This window comes from Pteropus alecto, unplaced genomic scaffold (assembly GCF_000325575.1).
Source record: "Pteropus alecto unplaced genomic scaffold, ASM32557v1 scaffold66, whole genome shotgun sequence".
NCBI classification, from domain to species: domain Eukaryota; kingdom Metazoa; phylum Chordata; class Mammalia; order Chiroptera; family Pteropodidae; genus Pteropus; species Pteropus alecto.
The window spans coordinates 988,103-997,480 of record NW_006438869.1 but is presented as its reverse complement, the minus strand read 5'-3'; the positions used below and the strand labels follow the sequence as shown (position 1 = coordinate 997,480).

General features: G+C 47.5%; 1 protein-coding gene across 1 annotated transcript in view; it reads left to right on the top strand.

Moving 5' to 3' along the window:
- Positions 1–3,606: 3,606 nt before the first annotated feature.
- The window catches only part of CMBL (carboxymethylenebutenolidase homolog), a 14,242-nt gene continuing 8,470 nt past the window's right edge, over positions 3,607–9,378 (top strand). Inside the window, exon 1 of the mRNA XM_006915863.3 lies at positions 3,607–3,775. The gene's annotated coding sequence lies outside the window, so the exon portion shown is untranslated. The remainder of the gene's footprint in view (positions 3,776–9,378) is intronic.

Below are 9,378 nucleotides of genomic sequence, written 5' to 3'. Positions count from 1 at the left end.
TGTTAGATGTGAAGATGGCACTGTGGTACGTAGGACAATTATATACCTATGTTTACCCAGTCTTGTGTAACAAATTACTCCAAATCACTGTAGTATTTTACATTTAGGCTTTATTATTATTTAGGTATGGTAAGGTCAACAGATCAGGAGATGACTACCATTGAAGAGACTGCTTTACTCACACATCCCAAGCAAAAGGGGCATGCCATGCCACAGGTGGGCCACATAGGAAGCCCGAGCCAGTCCAGATGCAGAGAGAGTGAGGGGAAGTCGATAGCTTACTGGTTCAAGAATCTTGTAGAAACCAGCTACTTACTTTTCTACATGGACTCTGACCTGCCTTGCCAGGAATCCCTGCCCTGCACGCAAGACTCTTTACCCACTACAGCTGCATTCGAAGGCTGGGGGAGGGGTCAGCAACCAGCCCCATAAATGGTAAAAACGAACTGGAATAGGTTCTCGCTCAGGTATTATTTTGAGATGTTTTGAAACACACTAGCGCTCTTTCTGATTCTGATTCAAAATTTCTTTCTTTTTTTTTTAGCATCCCCCAAACCCCTGATTTTGATCCAGATGTTCTTTAGAGGAGCAGTTTCACGGAATACTTTTCCTGACCTTGCCTTCAAGGTAACGACGTTGCAGTGGAGTCAGCAGTTCAATTAAACTGCCTTTGCTCTGTTTGTTAATTCAGCTTGGGTTCATCTTGGTCCCTGGGATTTAGTTCTTTCTTTCATAACGAAAAATAAAACAACTTTGGACTGCTGAATCATAGCTCTTAAATTTATTAACGAACTCCATGAAATCCTCGTGTTCTCTTCTTACATTAAGAGTTTCTATAAATATGTAATTTTCAATCTTTTTTTTTTTTTTTTTTCTGGAGCCTGGGTGAAATATTAACTAGTGTGGTGAATTTTCCAAAGAAGTTTGGAACGAAAATTGGCGAAGCTGCAAAACTGTCATTTTGGGTGTTGCAAGCAGTTTTTGTGTTTTAGGATAGAAACAAGAATTTACGCATAGGACTGGTCCTCAGTTTTTTCTGGGTGATGACGCTCTGGTGATTTCTTTGAATTATTCAGATGTAAAAAGAAAAAACACACTTATCCACTATTTTGGAAATATCCAAAGGCGGTAAAATAATTTGGTTGCGAGTGTTTCAGAATGGGCTGTGAAGGGATGTGTGGGATATTAAATCTGTGTATTTCCAGCAGGACGACCTTTGCGGCGGGGGAGGACGGGACAGTCCCTGCCGTGGCGTGATGGTTCGGAAATGCATTTATTTGGCTAGGTTGACCTGTTCCCCCCAGAATTCCCTTTTCTTGCATCTTTCCAGTATGAACTACAAAGAATATTCTGTCCTGAAAGTTGTCCCTGCCCTCCATCTTGCTGAACCTGTACCATGAAATCATGGAAGGCTGACATTGACATGGCCTGTACCGAGTATCTAGTTCAAATTGAGTCTTAAACTTGGTCCATCATAAATGTCATCTGGGGAGGTTTTTTTGAAATACAGATCCCCCAATGCACCAGTGAAGTTTTTGGTTTGGTAGGTCTGAGCCTAGGACATATGAGGCTTATAAGTTCTCTTGGTGGTTTTGATGGTAGCCAAGTGAGTCTGCTAGTCACTGTGATTCTGGTCCAGTGGCTCTCCATGTGTGGTCCTTGGACTGGGAGCATCCGTGTCATCACCTGGAATCTCGCTGGACACGCAGCTTCCCGGGGTCCGCCCTGGACCAAGGCTCTGTGGTTGGGGTCCAGAATTCTGTGGCTTAAGAAGCCCTCCAGAGGACTCTGAGGCATACTAAAGTTTGAAACAAAAATCTTACCTAATCCTTCATTTTATCATTAAGGAAACTGAATCTGAAAAGAAGGGACATGTCTCGGGGTTAACGAAAATTGATGGGGATAGGAGGCAGCCACCCCATTGAGCCCCAGTGTTTTGAGAGGAGAATGCTCACAGCCTTTGTCTTGAGAAACTATCTGTGTGATTGCTATCCGTGTGAAAACAAGGCTCATCAACTGGGAGATGATGATACATGATCCCGGCCCCATAAGAATGTCCAGGCATGTAGAGAATCTTTAGGAGAGTTTATTTGAACCAAACTGATGACATATGTCGGGGAGCAAGGTCTCAAACGTTTCACAGAATAACAGTTTTGCAAGGTTTTTTCTTTCTTTTTTTTTTATGCATTTAAAATTCAGAAAGGAATGTAAAGAAGATTACTTGCAGGTGGAAGAAAGCAGGAAGCAGGGCCGGGATTGGATTACGAGATTATGTGGTCTCTTGAGGGTTAATACCCTAATCAAGGGGTATTACTCTGGCACCTCAAAGGTGTGTTAAGCTGGATACACAAGAACAATGCGCAGGGCTGCCTTCAAAGCGTTTACTGAAGAAGGTCTAGGCCTTGGCGACCACCCACCAAGACCTGCCGGGTAGGCATTTATGATCAGATCACCCGTGAGGTTATTTTCCATAAAACCCCTTTTTATCGTCCACAGAAGGATCTAAACTAATAAGTTTCTCCCACTGGGGCCCTAAGTTTTTTGATCGAATCCTTACGGCGTCAGAACGTTGCTCTTCCTTTTCCTGCTGTTGCTTTTCCTAATCACATTGCTTCTTGTTTTCTTTCTTAAGCTTCTGTAGCTAATTGAATTGACTATGTGGACAAAAAAGAAGCCACATGCTAAACCCGACAAGCTGAGGGGAGGCCCCTCGGGAGGACCTTACAAACTCAGAGATGGTAAGCAACCACACAGGATGATCTGGACGAAAAAATCCCCAACTGAAAAGGGGCCCTGGCGGTCGTCGAATCCTAGGTCTGTAGCTTTCCCGACAAAGGTCAATCTTTACCTTAAGGGAGCCTCTCTATTACCTTTTCGAACCTAAAATAACATCCTTTTGAAATGTCAGTGTGATTTTTTTCCCCCCAGACCCCTCAGGGGACTGCTGTTTGCAGAGCGCATTTGCAATGGAGCGCGCAGGAGACCACAGAGCTCGCCCCCCACATTCCAGCTCTACGGGCTGTAAAGTTAATTATTAACTCTTCTGTAAATGTAAAAAAACTATGTGTCTCCGTTTTGGTTTTATCCAATCCCACCCCCTTAAGCCATCACCAGCGGATTCCACGTAACCCTCCTCTGTCTCTTCCTTCCGCTCTAATGTATAAAATAAGCTGCAAAATCGCCATTCTCCGGAGCATTTTCTCACTCCTTTGAGATTTTGTGACTCTGACCTGGTCCTCAGTTTGGCTCAAAAAACAAAAACAAAAACAAAAACAAAAACCTCTTAGGAATTCCCTACAGGTTTAGGTAGTGGCTTAGCTCCAAAGTTATCACAACCTTAGTCAAGTGACGGGGCAAAATATGGAGCGGGAGAGGGCACGTATGAATACGTAATAATTTGTTTTTAAGAATCATAGCCTGACTTTGATTTGCAACAAGGAAGTTGCAGGTCTTAGGAGCCAGGCGAGCCTGTCCATGTCCCAGGCGGGCTGTCCGAGCCTCCTTCCCTCCTGCCTTCTCACCGCTCCATCCCTCCCCTGCCCCTCCCGCGTCCCTCCCTCCGTCCCTCCCTCCGTCCCTCCCTCAGGCCCCCACCGTCCCCAATGCTGAAAATCCCGCGCTGCCACTGGCCCGCTGGGATCCGCCGCCCTCCGTCACCGCGTCCACTTCCGTCCCGGAGGGAGGCACGCCCGCGGCTGGCCCGTGACGGTCGCCCTGGGACGCTCCGGCCTCACTCCCTCGCAGGGTGGACAGCGGTCTGCAGGCGGCTGAGCAGGTAGGTGCGCCTCCCCTGTGCACAACTCCCGCGGGCGTCCGCACCAGGCCAGGGGCTGTGCCATGTGCACAGGGACCGAGCCTGTCGAAGTCCACGTTTGAAACCCGACTTCCCAAAGCAGGACACTGTCCGTGGGGAAAGAGACCCCGCGCCGTGCCACCGCGGCGTAGCTTCCTGGACTGCTCAGCAGTACACGTTTTAAAACATAGTCGAAATCATAGTGTCTATGAACTTGTGTTCGTTGTTTGTTTTTTGTTTTTTTGGTTTTCCTTTTTCCCATTTAACATTGTCAGAAGCCTTCCCTTCCCGCCTCTAAATACTCTGTCGCTGGTTTCCTGCAGTTAACATTTTGGTTGTATAGTTTTTACTGCTACTATAAAATGATGGGGGAAAATGAGTATATTTGCATCGAGTTTTGGCAGTATTTTTTTTCTCAGGATGGTTGTTAAGAGAGGAGGTTCTGGGTCCAGGAGTGCGACGTCCTGGATGCTGGGCAGATACGGCGAAGGGAGACTGCACAGCACACACGCACGGCCACGCGCACAGCCAGGCAGAAGTGTCTGCCTTGCTCCGGCCTTGCTGACATTGGGCACTGCCATTTAGGTTTCTTGCTGACGGAAAATGCCACCTGTTGTTTTGAAAGCCCATTTAAAATAAGGTGGTTAGACGTGAGCCCTGTGTGTATCTGCGGAAACCCTATCTAGGCCTGGAACAGCCCAAGAAAAGGTCAAAGGCAGCCATGTGTTCGGGCGAGTGTGTGCTCATCACGTCTGGCTTTCTTATTAATGCTGTCGGGACCACGTGCCCCGTGGAAAACACAAGTGTGGTGCTGAAAAGTAAGTAATAGGAGGAGTTGAATCATAGAATCATCTAGAGAGAAGTAGGGCCCTGCCTTCGGCTGCAAGATTGAAATCGATTGCCAGGCACATTCCTGCAATGTTTATCCAGTAAAAGGAAAATACCGAGCCTTTGCTGGTAGCCGCCCCTTATCCCTAAGCGCTGCTTTTGTTGTGATTGCAAACAGTTCCCGTTTCTAAATCTCTGAAGCTTCCAGAAATATAGTCCCAGGCTTCTTTGCTTGTTACGCCAACCCTGTCTACACCGATCCCCTTCGCTCCTCGAAATCCGTGTTCTCTGTTTCTGCCGAAAATCCTTCTTGCGTTGGAAAGTCTGACTTCCAAGTTATTCACATCTTTGGGGTGTGAAAGCAGGAAAACCACACTTGCTGGACCACACCTTGCCACCTGTTCCTCGCCTTTGTGACTTCCGGCGAGAAAAAGGGAACACTGTTCAGTTAGGCTAAAAGACCATTTCCAGCGAAAGGTACAAGCGTGACTCTCACACAGATATAAAGATGAGCATGTGTTGAAGATTCTGTTTTATTCATTACCGAGGGAACCAGGCAGATGTTACCACTGGTTCAAAAAAGAAGCGAAGAAGCACAGATTGATACGGAGCAAAGAGGCGCCTCCTGAGGGGAAGCGCGAGGCCCCTGCAGCCTCGTGGGGTTTGCAGGTCAGCCACGCAGCAGCCGTCCCCATGGGTCTTGACTTGCAATTTCGTGGAGGCGCTTGCTGTGTGAAGCAGGGCTGGAGAACGTTCTAGGAAACAAGTATTCATTCGCGACTTGTTATAAGGAGCGGGCGGGCAGACCGTTTTTAGGACCCGCGTGACAGGTGTAGGGGGCCACTGCCCTGGGGTTCTGCGGTAGAGAGACAGAGCTCACCTCCAAGGACGAGAAGAGGAAGCGGGAACTTACAGAGTAGGGGTCAGCGGATGGAAAATTACTAAGAGGAGGCATCAGGGACAGGAATCCCGCTAAACCAACCTCACAGGATCTTGGCAGAAGACAAGCCAGGGCTATCAGACCTCACCTGGGGGATGGCGGAGAGCGTGCAACCGGATCAGGGATGGGGAGTGGGGGCATCGGCTAAACCGACTTAGCAGGATTCTCACTAATACTAGCTGAGAGTCACGGGGGTTTGGTCAAGGACACATACTCTGAGGGACCGTGAAGGTCAGTCTGTAGGGGGTGGGCCTCCTGATCATTCGCACGTGTGTGGCGTCTTGCGTGAAAGTTATGGGGGAGTCATGTGCGTTCGTCCCGCATTTAACGCGACGTTGCCAAAAATCGTGCCCATCACGGCATCCTCTGCAGGAGCATGTCTTGACCGTCCCTGGTGTCACAAAGAGGACCCTGACTTCCAGAGGCTTCACCAGTGGAGACCACGGATCTGATCTCAGGGTGGCCAGAATGCGTGTCCAGGCCCTCCTGCCATACTGAGAGGCCATTCTGGACACATTTCACGAGGACCCCATCATGCACATCGGCCCACGGCCCCGCCTGCTTCTAAGAGGAAACCTTACCACTCACAGCAGATGGCCCTATAGTGTCACATAGAAGAAACCGTCTTAGTGGCAAAATCCATCGTCCACAGCCCACACTTCCGGGCTGTCTGATTCCAGCACTGTTCATTGTATCTGAGGTATTGTGCAGCTTTTTGAAAGTCGAGGGCAATTGACAGATTTGTCAATTCTGTCCTGTCTGGTAGAGAATTAATTGGCTTCCTCCCACCGGTGGAAGAATCTGTCTGTCTCCACTTGCAATTCAGCTCGATATTCCTTTCCGCCACAACCATTTGTGGCTTTTTCTTTTTTCCTTCGAACCAGTTACATTTGTCTCATGCTTATCGTACGAGTAAAAAAAAAAAAAACAAAAAAAAAACCCCTCAACCTGTTCACTTTTATGGCTGTGTGAGAGGCACGGTTTTACTTTTCTTCTGAAAATTATCTTCTAACCAATGTGTCATTTGGGGGAAAGGCGCCCCGATCCTGAAAGGTTTACGTGCACAGAAGACTGTGGAGTGACATCGATGGAGCGTGCAGGGTGTGTCTCGCCCACAGTGGGGTATAGTCCACAGAAGCTATCTGCCCTGCTCACTGTGGCCTTGGCCTGGGACACACGGGCTGCTGTGCCACGTGAAGGGTCTGGCAGGAGCCCAGCCCTCCACAGGCACACCTGGCCTCTCCTGGCTGCCACTCCTTCTGCAGGAGAGTAACCTTGTGGGGTCAGTAGGGAGAGTCGGTCTCCTGGCTGTAAACATTCCTTCTGGAAAGTGGATATCAACTGAGTTAAGGTTAAAAGATTCGGATTCAAGGCTGTTTTGGAGCAGCTGGACGTTTGCATGGTCCCCACGTCCTCATGAGATGGGGCAGGGAAGAAATCCACCCCACGAATCAGTTCTCAGCGACAGTGCAGTGGGGTATAAACCTCACCGCTGATCCCATTGTGGTGTAGTCTTACTGATCACAGTTGTGTAGCGTAGCTTATGGAAACAAAACCATGAAAAAGAGTCAGGTTTTCTTTGACCAAATTAATTTGTCTCGCCTTAAAATTTAGTTATTTTATTTCTAGTTATGAACATTTAGAATGTTCTGGAAAGTATACGATAAAATATAGCAGCCACCCATATTCACTTGATCCAGATTTGAAAGAAATTAACATTGTGTCCTCTGTACTTCAAATCAAAACTCTTTTAGGAAACAGAATGCAACAAATACAATTAAAGTCAATCTCCATCCCTTCCCCGGGCCAGAAGCCACTGTCTAATGGTTCTGTGTTTAATCTCCTTGAGTTATACTTCTACTACTCTATATTTATTAAGAAAATATGTATTAGTTTCGGGCTTTAGTATTTACTTAGCATCAGAAAAGCTATATTTGATAGCATTATGCTTTTGAGATTTATGAAATATATATATAGTTTGTTCATTGAATTGCTATGCGATATTCTTTTTACGAATTTGTTTCCCAGAGCTGCCAAAACCAATGACCACAAACTGGGTGACTGAAGACAAGAGAAATTTGTCCTCTCAGAGTATCGGAGGCCTGAGGTCTTCGATGAAGGCGTCTGCAGGGCCACCCTCCTCCCGAGGACTTTGAAGGAGAGTCCTCTCTTGCCTTGTCCTAGTGCGTCTGGTGGTGCCCGCAGCCTTAGTGTAACTGCCTCGTTCCAACCCCTGCCCGTCTTCACACGGCCTTCTCTCCTGTGTGCCTCTCTCTGTGTCCACATTCCCCTCTTAGAAGGACGCCAGTCACTAGGTCGGCACCCACCCTCGTCCAGGATGCCTCATCTTAAGACAATTAGCTCTGGGAAGACCCTGTTTCTGAATAAAGGCACAGTCACAGGTTCTGGGTGTTAGGACTTGAACTATCTTTTTGGGGGGACAGAATTCAAGCCACAAGGATGAACGAATCGGGGTAACCCACTCTCCTCCTGATCGCCAATGAAATTGCTTCCAATCGTTGCTACCAAGAATGGAACTTCCATTCCCACTGCAGGTGTGCATGCGGGCACACGCACGAAGACGCATGCACACGCACACACACGCATGAGCGTGATTTCTCTAGGGAATGTACCAAGTGGCGGAGTTTCTCGGTTGCAGGGTGTCATCGTCATTGCTGGACCCTGGCAGAGACCTTTCCAGAGTTCATATCAGTTAAACCCCACGTGGGCACCATCTCTCGGTGTTAACAGACATTGCCAGCCCGCAAGATGTAAAATGGTGTCTCATTGTCTTTCTTTGTATGATTTCCTTGGACACCAGGGACCTCGAGTAGCTTTTCATGTGTTTATGGACCGTTCACATGGTAAATCCATCGCCTTTTGTAAATTGCCTGTTCGTGTCTTTGGTGCATTTTTCTGCTGGGGCCGTCTTTTTCTTGATTGATGAGAACTCCCCATATATTTTATCTAGCTTCGAAATCTTCTGCTTTGAGCATAACATGTTCTCGTCTGTGTTGTCTCGCTTTGTTTATGGAGCCGTTTACCTTATAGTTTTAAAACTTTCAATAAATATAGAAAAGTTTTTTGTTGCGGAAAATCTCAAGCATATGTATAAGTAGAGAGAGAAGCATGGAGGATGCTGGGGAGCTGGTCACCCCGTGACCACAACGCTCGTGTTCCCCTCCCATGGCCGTCAGCTGCCGGCCTATTTGGAGGCAAATCCTGGCCATCTGGACACTTTTTCTGCCTGTTCCTCTTTGGGTTCAGCGTTCCCAGGTTCTCCCTTCCGATGGCACCTCGACTTTTAAAAATTCATTCTGAGAATCTGTCTCCGGTGGTGGATTTAATCTGTTTCTCTTTCTTTGGATCTATTTCAGCCACATTACTTCTTGCTTTGTAGTTGATCGGTTTTATTTATTTTTGTCTTCTCCGTTCCCGCTTTCTGCTTGTTCGCTCAAGCTTGTTAGGCCCTGCCTCATTTCCACCCCTGCTGTGACCGCGGTTCGTGTTTATCTGGAGCGCTTCCACACGCGCAGTGAGCGCCTCATCAGTGGGTAGTGTTTTTTTTTTTTTTTGGCTTGGACTGTGAACGTCTTGCCATAAAGTAGATTTGCATCTGTTTCTGCCAGGTTCCCAGGGCCAATTGTGGTGTTAATTTCTCAGCCCAGGTTTTCCTACTTGGACAGGACAGTGTCAATTTTGATGTTAGTTTCTTTTTTCCCTTCCTGGGCTTCCTTACCATATTCCTAGTCCTGGTTGACCGTTTCCTTCCTTCCTTCCTTCCTTCCTTCCTTCCTTCCTTCCTTCCTTCCTTCCT